The 17,122-nt window shown below is 45.1% G+C and overlaps 1 protein-coding gene across 4 annotated transcripts in view; it reads left to right on the forward strand.

The window, feature by feature from the left end:
* Positions 1–17,122, forward strand: part of LOC115156861 (ephrin type-B receptor 1) — a 298,565-nt gene that overhangs the window by 111,070 nt on the left and 170,373 nt on the right. The window lies entirely within an intron of this gene.

Here is a 17,122-nt window from a genome sequence, read left to right on the forward strand (position 1 = left end):
CTCCCGTTCTTCCCTCCCTCTCTCTCTGTTGGCTCTGGTTCTCTCTGAGGACAGACGCTCCCTGTCTTTCCTGTCTGCAGTTTGAGTACTGTTTTTTCAGTGTTTGAAGGTAACGGCAGGAGATCGATTTGATGAATGGTCTTTATGAGTGTATCGTGTCGATGGCCTGATGGCAGCACTGCAGTCGTGGGCAGAGGAACACTGCACTGAATATATTAATCTTTCTCTCTCTCTCTCCATCTTTCCATCTCTCTCTATATCTCTCTCCCTTTCTCTCTTTCTCTCTTTCTCTCTCTCTCTCTCTCTCTCTCTCTCTCTCTCTCTCTCTCTCTGTCTCTCTCTCTCTGTCTCTCTCTGTCTCTCTCTGTCTGTCTGTCTGTCTGTCTGTCTGTCTGTCTGTCTGTCCTGTCTGTCTGTCTGTCTGTCTGTCTGTCTGTCTGTCTGTCTGTCTGTCTGTCTGTCTGTCTGTCTGTCTGTCTGTCTGTCTGTCTGTCTCTCTCTCTCTGTCTATCTCATCCTGTCTGTCTCTTTTTTTCTCTCTCCCTCCGTCTCTCTCATATCCCCTCATGCTGCCACGCTTACCCCTCTCTACCCCCAGGTCATTAACACCAATATTAAGTGTTTTGTGAATCCACAGCCTCTCCATCTCTCCTCTCTGCTTCCCGCCCATAAAAACACAGCTACCATAATGACACGGCCACACTTTACAATTGGGGGGCAAGGGAAAGAGAAGATCAATCTCCAATATGAAGGGCAAAGCAAGCTATTAGAGCTGAGTACAAAACCAAATGGGTTTGTGTGTTTATTTTCTTTATAGAAAGGGAAGCTATGAAAGTGTTATCAGATTGTTGATCGGTGAGCGTATTGGGATGCAACCCCCCTGGTGTCATTACAAACAGGGTAAACCAAATGGAAGAGAGAACGCTACAGTGGATCTGGGCAAGAAGGATGAAGAGAGAGAAAAATAGGGTTGGAGAGGGACACAGAATGAGGGATAGAGATATGAACAAAGAGAGACAGAATCGAGAAATGGAGAGGGGAACAGTGAAATGGAAATAAACAGACAGAGAGATGGTGATAGATACTAGTAGGGGTAGAGAGAGGGATAAAGAGAGGGATGGAGAGAGGGATGGAGAGAGGGATACAGAGAGGGATGGAGAGAGGGATACAGAGAGGGATGGAGAGAGGGATGGAGAGAGGGATGGAGAGAAGGATAGAGAGAGGGATAGAGAGAGGAGAGAGGGATGGAGAGAGGGATGGAGAGAGGGATGGAGAGAGGGATGGAGAGAGGGATACAGAGAGGGATGGAGAGAGGGATGGAGAGAGGGATGGAGAGAAGGATAGAGAGAGGGATAGAGAGAGGAGAGAGGGATGGAGAGAGGGATACAGAGAGGGATGGAGAGAGGGATGGAGAGAGATAGCGTCAGAAACTAAACACTCCACTCCTGTTCATCACAACCTGTTTCCCTTGACTCTAACGTCCATAATACATTCAAACAACATACGTATGTGCTCAGACCGTAACGCATGTACTAAACATACACAGCGCGGAACCTGAGATGTTATTTAACAGACGGGGCCTTGGGCGGAGGAGAGGACAGGGAGGGGGGGGGTAGCGGAGACTAGAGAATTCCATTATCACCAAGATGACAGGTGATGATTCCTTTTCTATTTGCTTCCACTCTGAGGTCAGAGGCGATGCCATGGTGGAGTGCAGGGGGCGGAGAAAATTGTTATTGACGTTTTTACTATTAGTAGATTTTCTTTGCTTGTTATATGCTGGCATCCAGGCTTTATCAAACATTGATAGGGGGATGAACAATGTAAGGGTGGATGTCATCCCAGATGTTAGGTTTTAAAGCAATTTTCAAGGGGTCAAAGGTCAATTCTGGTGATAATGGCTGCTCTACTTTATGTTATTTCACATTGAAGCCTGTACATCAACAACTGTTCTGCAGGAGAGATACGTGTTTGATGGTATCCGGAAATTGTCAATTGAATAAAGGGAAGGATGCGATGTTCCGTGATTCCTGGAACATTAATCATGTCATGGAACACGTACCGACAGGACATTCACTAAAACTGTGTGTGTGTGTGTGTGTTTGTGTGTTTAGCCTAAGCCTAGCTCTGTCATACACACTCACGCACATTTTAAGAGCAATTACACACACATTCCCCGCACAGTAGATAAGCCTGTACACATTATTCCACAGAATGTTCATTGTTGTCTCGACCTTTTGGTGGCACAAATAAGATGCTTAACAATGGATGTCCAGAGCCACATAAATGCAGAGTATATAGCACTAAGCACCTTGAGAACACAGGACTACACAGTGGATCAACACGGTGCCTCTGTGTATACAGAGGTTCGTCCTTTAAAAGTTGCAGCGTACCACAGCACAGCTTGCATGGTGTCACAGAATTCTATGGCATGTTATTTAAGTGTCAGCCATTGTTACCATTAATGCTAGTTATTGCTAGTTTGACCACCAGAGGGTGTCTTTGAGAAGCATTTGATAGCCTTCAATAGTGGCTGTACTAGAGAATTTAAAACATTTTTATAGTAAGGGGACTGATTCTAAGAAATGTAGCTTAATTAATTTGATTAATATTATGGTGTTTCTATTCCAAAAAAAACTGAAAAATTTTACATGACTCTTCACAATAAATACATAGAGGATTAAATACATAGAGGATTGGAGGATTCTAAATTAAAACCAAAAGTTGCCTCATGGGTCTCCCGGTGGCAGCTGTCACAGGTATCGAACCTGCATCTGCATTTTGAACTGTGATGCAGTGTTTTAGACAGGTGCACCACTCGGGAGGCCCCATCCTCAAAGTATCAAAATACAGAGAGGTGTTGGTAAAGGTATATTATCCTGCTAATAGCCCATAATAGGCTATTATAATACTGTACATGATGTCCAGGTAAGGATAACCAAAACATTTCTTTATTAAAGACTATCAGAAAGAATGTTGGTAGAGTACTTCTTTATTTTGATCCAAAGTCACTCAGCTTCATGTAGGTGCCGGGCTATATGACTGTGCCATCAACTTGATTATATACAGTTGAAGTCAGAAGTTTAGAAACACTTAGGTTGGAGTCATTATGACGAGTTTTTCAACCACTCCACACATTTCTTGTTAACACACTATAGTTTTGACAAGTCGGTTAGAACATCTACTTTGTGTATGACACAAGTCATTTTTACAACAATTGTTTACAGACAGATTATTTCACTTATAATTCAGTGTATCACAATTCAAGTGGGTCAGAAGTTTACATACACTGAGTTGACTGTACCTTTAAACAGCTTGGAAAATCCCAGAAAATTATGTCATAGCTTTAGAAACTTCTGATACGGTAATTGACATCATTTGAGTCAATTGGAGGTGTACCTGTGGATGTATTTGAAGGCCTACCTTCAAACTCAGTGCCTCTTTGCTTGACATCATGGGAAAATCAAAAGAAATCAGCCAAGACCTCAGAAAGAAATTGTAGACCTCCACAAGTCTGGTTCATCCTTGGGAGTAATTTCTAAACACCTGAAGGTACCACATTCATCTGTACAAACAATAGTATGCAAGTATAAACACCATGGGACCACGCAGCTGTCATACTGCTCAGGAAGGAGACGCGTTCTGTCTCCTAGAGATGAACGTACTTTGGTGCGAAAAGTGCAAATCAAATCCCGAACAACAGCAAAGGACCTTGTGAGGATGCTGGAGGAAACAGGTACAAAAGTATCTATATCCACAGTAAAACGAGTCCTATATCGACATAACCTGAAAGGCCGCTCAGCAAGGAAGAAGCCACTGCTCCAAACCCGCCATAAAAAAGCCAGACTATAACCTCCTGAGACGCTCCACGGTCCAGAACCTCCTGAGACGCTCCACGGTCCAGAACCCCCTGAGACGCTCCACGGTCCAGAACCTCCTGAGACGCTCCACGGTCCGGAACCTCCTGAGACGCTCCACGGTCCGGAACCTCCTGAGACGCTCCACGGTCCGGAACCTCCTGAGACGCTCCATGGTCCGGAACCTCCTGAGACGCTCCACGGTCCGGAACCTCCTGAAACGCTCCACGGTCCGGAACCTCCTGAGACGCTCCACGGTCCGGAACCAACCATCAGCTCCATGACCGGAGCCTTCCCCTGTGCCGATGCCCAGTCTGAGCACGGCGTCCAGTCCAGCTCCAAGGCCAGAGTCTTCTTCTGCGTTGGTGCTCAGTCCAGACACAGTGTCCAGTCCAGCTCCATGGGCGGAGCCTTCCCCGGCGCCGATGCCTAGTCTGAGCACGGCGCCCAGTCCAGCTCCAAGGCCAGAGTCTTCTTCTGCATTGGTGCCCAGTCTAGGCACAGCGTCCAGTCTGGGTCCAGGGCTGGATCCGCAGGATGAGCAGGTTCTTCGGCCCGCACCAGAGCCGCCTCCAATGCTGGCGGATCTGCAGGATGAGAGGGTTCTTCATCCTGCACCAGAGCATCCACCGATACTAGACACCCCCCCTAATCCTCCCTTTTTGTTTCAGGTTTTGCGGTCGGAGTCCGCACCTTTGGGGGGGCTACTGTCACGTCCTGACCATAGAGAGCTTTTATTTTCTATGGTAGAGTAGGTCAGGGCGTGACTGGGGGGCTAGTCTAGTTTATTATTTCTATGTGTCGTTCTAGGTTTGTTTTTCTATGTTGGTGATTGTGTATGATTCCCAATTAGAGGCAGCTGGTAATCGTTGTCTCTAATTGGGGATCATACTTAAGTAGCTTGTTTTTCACTTGGGTTATGGGATATTGTTTATGTTTAGTTGCACTGTAGTCACGGTTCGTCTATTCTTTATTTGTTTTTTATTTTTCTAAGTTTCACTTTCTCATAAATTATGTCGAACGCTACTCACGCTGCGCCTTGGTCCGATCATTATTATGATGAACGTCACAGTTTGGCCATAATGACCATTGTTATGTTTGGAGGAAAAAGGGGGAGGCTTGCAAGCCGAAGAACACCATCCCAACCGTGAAGCACGTGGGTGGCAGCATCATGTTGTGGGGGTGCTTTGAAGCAGGAGGGACTGGTGCACTTCACAAAATACATGGCATCATGAAGATGGAAAATGATGTGGATATATTGAAGCAACATCTCAAGACATCAGTCAGGAAGTTAAATCTTGGTCGCAAATGGGTCTTCCAAATGGACAATGACCCCAAGCATACTTCCAAAGTTGTGGCAAAGTGGCTTAAGAACAACAAAGTCAAGGTTTTGGTGTGGCCATCACAAAGCCCTGACCTCAATCCTATAGAATATGTGTGGGCAGAACTGAAAAAGCGTGTGCGAGCAAGAAGGCCTACAAACCTGACTCAGTTCCTCTGTCAGGAGGAATGGGCCAAAATTCAACCAACTTATTGTGGGAAGCTTGTGGAAGGCTACCCGAAACGTTTGACCCAAGTTAAACAATTGAAAGGCAATGCTACCAAATACTAATTGAGTGTATGTAAACTTCTGACCCACTGGGAATGTGATGAAAGAAATAAAAGCTGAAATAAATCATTCTCTCTACTATTATTCTGACATTTCATATTCTTAAAATAAAGTGGTGATCCTAACTGACCTAAGACAGGGAATTTTTACTAGGATTAAATGTCAAGAATGTATTTGGCTAAGGTGTATGTAAACTTCCAACTTCAACCGTATAACAATATTTTGGAGGTTATTTCATTTTCAAAAAAACGTAATCTGAATAAAGGCCAAAATAATATTTGTTAAGGCCAAAACATTTATTTATGTTTTTAGAGGGAGAGAAACGCTAGACCAATTGTGTGCCGCCCTATCACATTCGGATGTGATACAGCTCACCGCTATTTCAGTGGATACAGCTGGAGAACTGCAAGGTAATCCCATTGTGCGCCACTCGGGAGCCATGACCAATATGACCAATATATACTGTCCTGCTAATAACAGGGTTAATAATATATCTGTGAGAATATCCAAGGGGCTTTTATATAATTCTAAATTAATAGTAATAATGGCTTTGTTTAAAAATAACAGTATTTTGGAGACTATTTCGTTTTCAAATAACGTAAAATGAGCGAGAAAAGGCCATTCATCAACATGGGGTGAGAGACTGTTTCTAATTTGTAAACAAAGCCAATTTGTTACTTAGAATTATTTATTTGTGTTTTTAGAGGGAGAGAAACTAAAAACCTACAGTCATCTCATGGATCTCCTAGTTAAGGCCGGCACAGGTATTGAACCAGCGTCTGTAGCAACACAGTTTGGACTGCGATGCACTGTCTTAGACCACCGCGCCACTAAGGCGCTGTACAACGTGATCAGTCGGGTGTAGGCTACAGTATTACAGAGACATAGTAGCACCTTGGGACCCAAAAGCATAACCAGTGCTCTAACCAGTGCTCCCCTTGCGCTGGTCTGGAGCAATGAAGTAGTGACGCAGGGTACCGTACTAAACCGCAAATTACCTTTAAGTCCCGCAGCATAATCGCAAAACTTTTAGTGGAGCAACCACTGTATCATCCAATAGTACACATTACAGTCTCCTTTATGGTGTGTGTGTGTGTGTGTGTGTGCGTGTGTGCGTGTGTGTGCGCGCGCGCGCGTGTGTGTGTGTGTGTGTGTGTGTGTACCTGTAAGGAATACCAACGTTTTTATCTATTTATTCCGAGGCTAAAGGTTATACCGAAAAGTGAAATTGTCCGATCTATATTACATTGCTCATCTCTTACATAACATAAAACAAGGCTACAGAGCATATTTGTGTTTCCACAGTAGATATCCACCAGCAAAACACATTTAATTCTACCATTTTATAAACCAGTGAGTTTAAGGGGATGGAAAGGTAGTGCAGAGTCCAACCAGACATTATCTGAGACGCCCACGGGGCCTTTCTGGTGTGGTGAAAGATGGCGGTCATTTGGACAGACAAGGGTTGAGGATCCCCCCCAGACTGTAGTGGAGTGGGGGGTGGCGGGAAGAGGAGAGAAGAGGAGAGGGGAGGAAAGGCGAGCCCTGAACAGGCTGTAATAATGAACAGGCCGCGCTGAAAGGGACAGGTCCCTGTAATGTTGATGAATGGTCATTACTGGTTAGAGACGAGGGGAGACGGGGATGAGGAGAGAGGAGGATGAGAGAGAGAGAGGAATGGGAGTACGAGAGATGAGGAGGGGTGGATTACAAGGGGAGTGATGGGTAGAGAAAGAGAGACAGATGAAAGGGGGAAGAGGGGAGAGAAAGGAGAGGATAGAAGGAAGTAAGCAAGGCGGAGAGACAAGGAGAGAGAGGATGAGGAGAGAGAGGATGAGGAGAGAAAGTGTGGGACAGAGGGCACCACATTGAAAAATGATTGAATTTGCACCTCAGATTTCTGTAAACTCATCTCTCATGTCAGCAGTGTCATGGCTCTCGCCCTCCCCATTTTCTCTCCTTCCTCCCTCTTTCTTTCTTCAGATGTACACGTCCTATCTTTCTTTTTAAAACAGTGATTGATATTGCAGTCTTTTTAACGATTTTCCACTTCTTTAAGGAGAGAGACAGAGAGGTCATGAGCAGATGAGCTCCTGCATTTTTCAGCATGTTCTTAAAAAAAGATTGATTTAGAATTAGATGAACTAGGATTTTTTGGCAAGGACATATACAGGATACTACCCTCCACAACATAACCTCCAAATCCAATACAAAACTCAAGACCTACAACCTGATTTTGGACGGAATTACGGAATTGCCTGGAAGGCTTACAACTACCAAAGATTATTATTCCCAAGCTATACAGCAAAATGCTCTGGCGAACAGAGACCTGAGAACACCATCCAACCTGGAACTGAGTGAGTAATGTTTAGTCTGAAGCTATATTTTAATTCCAAAAGCCAAGAAAGAAAATACACTACAATGATATATTTTACTTTCTAAGAATTGATTGCTAAGTTAAGGCTACCAAGCTTGATACAACTTCAATTAGCACTGACGTGTCAAGTGAGAGGTGTCAAAGCCCTTGAGCCTAACAACGGCAGGAGAGCCCCAACCAAATGGAGCGGCCTTAGAAGCACCCTCCCACTGTTCAGAGGTAATTAAAACAGTACCCTCTGTATGTAAAGAATAATAAGACACGAAAAGAGTACACAATGAACCTCCTTATGGAAAATCAAGAGACTTTTTGCTGACTATTATAAAAATGGAACAATAAGCAAACTTATCTTCCACACAGACCATCCCCTGGCATGGCACAGTGCTATATTAACCAGACCATCCCCTGGCATGGCACAGTGCTATATTAACCTGACCATCCCCTGGCATGGCACAGTGCTATATTAACACACTACCCCTCTGTTGGGGGGGGGGGGTGTTACCGTTGGGTGGAAACTCAACATACTAGACAACGAGGACTCTGAGTCAGCTAATATAAATCTCTATAAGTCTGGAACAGTATTGGTACAGGGCAACCACAAACAGTTTCAGCTGGACTTTCACCTAATCAAAGAATTAGCTCAGCAGGAGAAGCTCTCCCTTGAGAAAGATACCCCCACCCCGAGTGGGTCAGACCAGACCTCTTCATTACATAACCCCACAGACGAGCACCCCCAAGTGGAAAGTCAACCTCCCAGCACAGAGTACTACTCCCTCATTGAAATGAGGGATACATTCACCCAGCTGGAGGTAAGGCAGGTGGAACAGTAGGTGAACACACTCCAGTCAGCACAGACCCAGACAACAGTCCAGCACAACAGCACCCCCTTAACTAGACCTAGAGAGCAGGAGGTAGAGAGAGACATATCTGCACTCTGGACTGTAGTGAGACAACATCTACAGGAGAAAGAGCAGGAGCAGGAGAAGAACAGAGCACTAGAGGAGAGGATCAGACTGCTGGAGGAGAGGGTGAGGGGAATGGAGGAGAGGATCAGACTGCTGGAGGAGAGGGTGAGGGGGATGGAGGAGAGGATCAGACTGCTGGAGGAGAGGGTGAGGGGGATGGAGGGAGAGGATCAGACTGCTGGAGGAGAGGGTGACGGGGATGGAGGAGAGGATCAGACTGCTGGAGGAGAGGGTGAGGGGGATGGAGGGAGAGGATCAGACTGCTGAAGGAGAGGTTGAGGGGGATGGAGGAGAGGATCAGACTGCTGGAGGAGAGGGTGAGGGGGATGGAGGAGAGGATCAGACTGCTGAAGGAGAGGTTGAGGGGGATGGAGGAGAGGATCAGACTGCTGGAGGAGAGGATCAGACTGCTGGAGGAGAGGGTGAGGGAGATGGAGGGAGAGGATCAGACTGCTGGAGGAGAGGGTGAGGGTGATGGAGGGAGAGGATCAGACTGCTGGAGGAGAGGGTGAGGGGGATGGCGTGTGACAGAGAAGTGACTACCCCCGCAGAGAAGCCAGCAGAACAGCCCACCTCAGCTCCCAACAAAAGTCTCGACAGCACAGCAGAACAGTCCACCCCAGACCCTGACCATAGCGTCGACAACTGAGCGGGACAGACAAATGAAGAAGCCCAAGCCCAGGGGATCCCACCCCCTCTGATCACCCCCCGTCAGCCACCCTGATAGCCCTCCTGACAACCCCCCCACACTCACTGAGGACGTACACAAAACACAGATTGTACTCCTTATGGACTCAAACGGGAAATATATACAAGAAAAAAAACTTTTCCCAAACACAGAGTGTCTAAACTCTGGTGTCCAGACACCCAGCCTTCCCTAGACCTTCTGTCTGAGGACCAACTAGGGTCACCCAGCCACATAATAATACACACAGGCACAAACGACCTGAGAGCACAGCAGGAAAGGGTGGCCACAGTACTCAAGGGAATGATTGGAAAAGCTTCTTCTACTTTCCCCAACGCACAAGTGGTTATTTCCACCCTGCTACCATACAGCGGGTAAACGCAAGTATTTCTCGTGACTGTGCCTCAAAACCAAATGTTTTCCTGGCCCACCATTCCAACCTGGATTTGAACAGCTTTTACGACCAGGTCCATCTATACAAGGCAGCAGTGCCCACCTTCGCCCAGGACATCGCTCTCAAACACAGCCCCAACACTTCACACAGGAGCAACAGATCAATAGACACCCCGCCCAGACCAGCGAGACACTCTCCCAGACCTGCGGGACCCCCCCCCCCCCATCCACACCTCCACCCCAACAAATCAACACCCCCCCAAGTCAACCATGCCCACACCCCATTTAGACCCCTCAGATCAGACCTTTGCCCCTCCTTCACATTGCATGCCCCCCACTCCCGCAAAGAGGGTCTCAACATGGAAGTCACACATATGCCCATGCCGTGAGCAGGCAAACAGGCCCAATCCCCACTCTTACACTAGCCCAAGCTAATGGAATGTACCACAGAAGCTCAGCAGGCTCTGCTCACACTTACTGGCCTGAGACAAAACCACACGACCCACAACATTGGACACTTTATGGAACAGAAAGTCTTCACTATCTCATCCTGGAATATCCAAGGCCTGAGGTCATCTGCCTTTGGCCTAAAGAGCAGGAACCTGGACTTCATCAAAGAAATCGGAAATACAGACATTGCCATCCTACAAGAAACATGGTATAGAGGAGACGGACCCACTGGTTGCCCTCTAGGTTACAGAGAGCTGGTAGTCCCATCCACCAAACTACCAGGTGTGAAACAGGGAAGGGACTCAGGGGGTATGCTAATTTGGTATAGAGCAGACCTAACTAAATTAATGAAAACAGGAACATTTTACATTTGGCTAGAAATTCAAAAGGAAATGATCTTAACAGAGAAAAATTTCCTCCTGTGTGCAACCTATATCCCCCCAATGGAATCCCCATAGTTTAATGAAGACGGCTTCACCATCCTGGAGGTGGAAATCAATCATTTCCAGGCCCAGGGACATGTACTAGTCTGTGGTGACCTAAATTCCAGAACCGGACAAGAACCTGACACCCTCAGCACACAGGGGGACAAACACCTGCCTGGAGGTGACAGCATTCCCTCCCCCATATTCCCCCCTAGGCACAACTATGACAACATAACCAACAAAAACAGGTCACAACTCCTGCAGCTCTGTCCCACGCTGGGTATGTGCATAGTTAATGGTAGGCTTCGAGGGGACTCCTATGGTAGGTACACCTATAGCTCATCTCTTGGCAGTAGTACTGTAGACTACTTTATCACTGACCTCAACCCAGAGTCTCTCAGAGTGTTCACAGTCAGCCCACTGACACCCCTATCAGATCACAGCAAAATCACAGTCTACTTGAACAGAGTAATACTCAATCATGAGTCATCAAAGCCAAAGGAACTGAGTAATATTAAGAAATGCTATAGATGGAAGGAATGTAGTGTGGAAACCTACCAAAAAAAACAATTAGGCAACAACAAATTCAATCCCTTTTAGACAACTTCCTGGACAAAACGTACCACTGTAATAGTGAAGGTGTAAACTTAGCAGTAGAAAATCTAAACAGTATATTTGACCTCTTAGCTTCCCTATCAAATCTAAAATGTCAAACAGAAAACATGGGATATGCATCAACATCAACCTTGGGAAAATGTCAAATTGGCTTTTTACCAAATGATCGTACAACAGACCACGTATTCACCCTGCACACCCTAATTGACAAACAAACAAACCAAAACAAAGGCAAAGTCTTCTCATGCTTTGTTGATTTGTTGAAAGCCTTCGACTCAATTTGGCTTGAGGGTCTGCTATACAAATTGATGGGAAGTGGTGTTAGGGGGAAAACATAAGAAATTCTAGAATCCATGTACACAAACAACAAGCGTGTGGTTAAAATTGGCAAGAAACACACACATTTCTTCCCATAGAGCCGTGGGGTGAGACAGGGATGCAGCTTAAGCCCCACCCTCTTCAACATATATATCAATGAATTGGCGAAGGCACTAGAACAGTCTGCAGCACCCGGCCTCACAGTACTAGAATCTGAAGTCAAATGTCACTGTTTGCTGATGATCTGGTGCTTCTGTCACCAATCAAGGAGTGCCTACAGCAGCACCTAGATATTCTAGCCCCTGACAGTAAATCTCAGTAAGACCTAAATAATGGTGTTCCAAAAAAGGTCCAGTCGCCAGGACCACAAATACAAATTCGATCTAGACACCGTTACCCGAGAGCACACAAAAACTATACATACCTTGGCCTAAACATCAGCGCCACAGGTATCTTCCACAAAGCTGTGAACGATCTGAGAGACAAGGCAAGAAGGGACTTCTATGCCATCAAAAGGAACATAAAATCCGACATACCAATTAGGATCTGGCAAAAAATACTTCAATCAATTATAGAACCCATTGCCCTTTATGGGTGTGAGGTCTGGGGTCTGCTCACCAACCAAGAATTCACAAAATGGGACAAACACCAAATTGAGACTCTGCATTCAGAATTTTGAATTAGGCCGATACCCGCTAATTATCAAAATCCAGAAAAGAGACGCTAAAATTCTACAACCACCTAAAAGGAAGTGATTCCCAAACCTTCCATAACAAAGCCATCACCTACAGAGAGATGAACCTTGAGAAGAGTCCCCTAAGCAAGTTGGTCCTGGGGCTCTGTTCACAAACACAAACTGACCCCACAGAGCCCCAGGACTGCAACACAATTAGACCCAACCAAATCATGAGAAAACATAAAGAGAATTACTTGACACATTGGAAAGAATTAACAAATAAACAGAGAAAACCAAAATGCTATTTGGCCTTAAACGGAGAATACCTGACTACTGTGACTGACCCAAACTTATGGAAAGCTTTGACTATGTACAGACTCAGTGAGCATAGCCTTGCTATTTAGAAATGCCGTCGTATGCAGACCTGGCTCTCAGGAGAAGACAGGTTATGTGCACACTGCCCACAAAATGAGGTGAAAACTGAGCTGCACTTCCTAACCTCCTGCCAAATGTGTGACCATATTAGAGACACATATTTCCCTCAGATTACACAGATCCACAAAGAATTTGAAAACAAACCCGATTTTGGTAAACTCCCATATCTACTGGGTGAAATACCACAGTGTGCCATCACAGCAGCAAGATTTGTGACCTGTTGCCACAAGAAAAGGGCAACCAGTGAAGAACAAACACCATTGCAAATACAACCCATATTTATGTTTATTTATTTTCCCTTTTGTACTTTAACCATTTGCACATTGTTACAACACTGTATATATACATAATATCACATTTGAAATGTCTTTATTATTTTGGAACTTATGTGAGTGTAATGTTTACTGTTCATTTGTATTGCTTATTTCACTTTTGTACATTATCTACTTCACTTGCTTTGGCAATGTTAACATATTTCCCATGCCAATAAAGCGCCTTGAATTGAATTGAATTGAGAGAGAATCTTTCTCATTATTTCTATATTTATTTTCTCTCTTATGTGGCTGTGTATATTGTAGAGGTCATCTTCTCTCCATTAGTACTGATGGAGTGCTGGGGAGGGTGTAGGTCAGGCGAAGTTAACAACCAACCCACAGACACACACCGAGGAGGATAGATATAGCCTAAATGCAGGAAACCACAAACACACACACACAGAGAGAGAGAGAGAGAGAGAGAGAGAGAGACTGCTTTACTCTCTACTCAGAAAACCAATAGGCTAATTTGGTGTTTTAGCTAGGGATCGATGTGCAATACCAAAAAGGATAATGACAGCCAGCACATCAACATCCATGTCGCAGACCTATATTCCTCATTACAATAATCACTGTGCTGATGTAAATGGGACATGTCCATCTAGTTGGCGTACAGACTACGAGTACGATGACTGGAGTTTAGGGAGCTGATCCTAGATTAGCACTCCTTCTCTGAGACACCTTTTTGAATAGGTGCCCAGGCCACTAAGTAATGTCAAATCATCTCAAATGGGGCCTCAAGGATAACCTTGCCATCAGGCCAGCACTTGGTTGACATGTATCAATCTGCGGCCCAATAATTGTAATTCAGTAACACATGATCTTGAATTTGTTAGTCAGTGTCTAGTCGCGCCTGAGTGAGATAGTAGTCGATGATTCTGCATCTTCAGTAATGACTTTGTTTGTACTTGCACAGGCTGCAGCTAGGACTCACAGCTGTGAGTAGAAGTTTTACAGAGCTACAGCACTTTATTTGAATAATTAAATAATAAAGGTATTTGAATGTGCTAAGTAACATTTGAAGACAACCAAAATGGTGCTTGGTGCACTGTACAGACCAACTCCTTTGGAATGAAACATTTATAAAGATTGTTAAATGACAAGCTATATGCACAATACGTATATGAGAGAGAGAGCGAGAGATAGACTGTATTACAACACTGTATATACCCTATATAGACGTAATATAGACATAATATGACATTTGAAATGCCTATTTTCTTTTGGAACTTTTGTAATTTTACTGTACATTTTTTATTGTTTATTTCACTTTTGTTTATTATCTATTTCACTTGCTTTGGCATTGTAAAGCTATGTTTCCCATGCCAATAAAGCCCCTTTAATTGAAATTGAGAGAGAGAGACAGAGAAAGAGAGAGAGAGAAAGAGAGAGAGAGAAAGAGAGAGACAGAGAAAGAGAGAGAGAGACAGAGAAAGAGAGAGAGAGAGACAGAGAGAGAGAGAGACACAGAGAGAGAGAGAGAGAGAGAGAGAGAGAGAGACAGAGAGAGAGAGACAGAGAGAGAGAGAGAGAGAGAGAGAGAGAGAGAGAGAGAGAGAGAGCATGCAAGCGTAGTTCTCCAACCAGTTTACAATACAAAGTTACTGCTTCTGCTCACAGATCCAGTTAAGATGAGTGGCACATGACAAATCCTTCCAGTTCCCTTCTACCGGTCCAATGCTGATCTCAGCACAATCTTCCACCATTTTCTTATCAGGATTTTTTCCCATCCAGTAGGTTGTGGTCAGTGGAGTACCACCCATCCATTTCCAGGTCCCCTCTTTGTCTTTGTCAGTCAGGCCAATCCAGAACCTCTTGTTCAGATTAGTGAGAAAGGTCTGCTCCTCTTTGCTGTTTATGATCACCAGGTCTGCTCCTCTCTCCACACAGTCCTGTCTGCTCTCATCCCAGGATTTTACCTCAGAGGAGATGTAATACCAAGTTGACTGAAACAACCTCCAACCTTTAGGCCCAGCTTGTTTGAGGCCAGAAAACCTCTTCTGAAGCAAGTCTCTCTTCATTTTCAACTGGTCAATTTCCTCAGCAAGGTTATTGTAACTGGTCTGTAGCTGGTCTCTCTCCTTGGTCATGGTGTTGTAGCTGGTCTGTAGCTGGTCTCTCTCCTTGGTCATGGTGTTGTAGCTGGTCTGTAGCTGGTCTCTCTCCTTGGTCATGGTGTTGTAGCTGGTCTGTAGCTGGTCTCGCTCCTTGGTCATGGTGTTGTAGCTGGTCTGTAGCTGGTCTCTCTCCTTGGTCATGGTGTTGTAACTGGTCTGTAGCTGGTCTCTCTCCTTGGTCATGGTGTTGTAACTGGTTTGTAGCTGGTCTCTCTCCTTGGGCATGGTGTTGTAGCTGGTCTTTAGCTGGTCTCTCTCCTTGGTCATGGTGTTGTAGCTGGTCTGTAGCTGGTCTCGCTCCTTGGTCATGGTGTTGTAGCTGGTCTGTAGCTGGTCTCTCTCCTTGGTCATGGTGTTGTAACTGGTCTGTAGCTGGTCTCTCTCCTTGGTCATGGTGTTGTAACTGGTTTGTAGCTGGTCTCTCTCTTTAGTCATGGTGTTGTAACTGGTCTGTAGCTGGTCTCTCTCCTTGGGCATGGTGTTGTAGCTGGTCTTTAGCTGGTCTCTCTCCTTGGTCATGGTGTTGTAACTGGTCTGTAGCTGGTCTCTCTCCTTGGTCATGGTGTTGTAGCTGGTCTGTAGCTGGTTTATTTTATTAGTCATAGTTTTGTAGCTGGTCTGTAGCTGGTTTATTTTCTTAGTCATAGTTTTGTAGCTGGTCTGTAGCTGGTCTCTCTCTGTAGTCAGGTTGTTGTTGCTGGTCTCTAGCTGGTTCTTCTCTTTTGTCAAATTGTCTTTATAACTATTCATGACTGTATTGCGGTAGAAGCCTAGGCTTACGATCCCAGCCAGTAGGAGAACACAAAGCAGCCCCCGACACACAGCACCAGCTCTGGAGGGTCTCCTACCTAAGCTCTTAGAACCTGAGGGGTTAGCTGCTGGTCTGCCCATACAGGTGTCATCGTCCTCGGCCGGGTCTCTTGAGTGCTGAAAGATGATGCTATCTTCGTTGATATCCTCGTCTCTGCTTGCTGCCCTTCTGCCACAGGAGTCACCTTCAACAATGCTGTCAATATTGGCATAGATATTCTCAGACATTTCCATGATCTCCCACTGTCTCAATTACTGCTACCCGATGTTCTAGTAATGTTTGTGTATGTTGTAAGAAAGCTGTGAACACTGCAGTGAGTCCAAAGTGTTCTATATGCAACGGTAACCACCAATAAACAGGAAGCTATCATTCCAGCAAGACGATGCAAAACAACGTGTTATTGTCTGGTGAATGCATGGCCCAGGAAGTCAGACCCTGTATGTGTGAAGTCTGGTGACATGACTATTAGACCACCTCTGCATTTGTCTCTTTGGAAAGTCTCTTCAAAGGCCATGGGTCATTTTTATAAATGTGAGCAGAGCCCTTCATGGGGTATTTGAGATTCTGGCAATGAGGCCCTTTATCAACTTCCACAGAGTCAGGTGAACACATGGATACCATTTTATGTCTTTGTGTCTAGTATGAAGGAAGTTAGGAGGTAGTTTCGCAAGCCAATGCTAACTAGTGTTAGCACAATGACTGGAAGTCTATGGGTATCTGCTAGCATGCTAAAATCCCAAGGTATCCTTTTAATACAGTATGTATCACTTCACTCTGGTACAGAGAAGTACTAGGCCTACCTGTTGTAATACTGTAGATGTGTACACAGGCCTGCTGCAACCAGATTTTTCATCATGCAACAAAGACAACTAACAAGATCCATCAATCAATCCTTTCAGGTGTCCCGACTTTTCAGGCTACAAAAAAAAAGGTCACTGTCATCAAGACACATTGATTAATGTCGGCCTAATCAATGGCAATCGACGAATGTCATTAGGAACATTTGTGGGTGTTTTGTAACAGATGTCTCTTTCCATTTATCAAATGGAGCAAGTGCACATGCAGTGCATTGATT

Source organism: Salmo trutta, chromosome 21 (assembly GCF_901001165.1).
Source record: "Salmo trutta chromosome 21, fSalTru1.1, whole genome shotgun sequence".
Classification (NCBI taxonomy): domain Eukaryota; kingdom Metazoa; phylum Chordata; class Actinopteri; order Salmoniformes; family Salmonidae; genus Salmo; species Salmo trutta.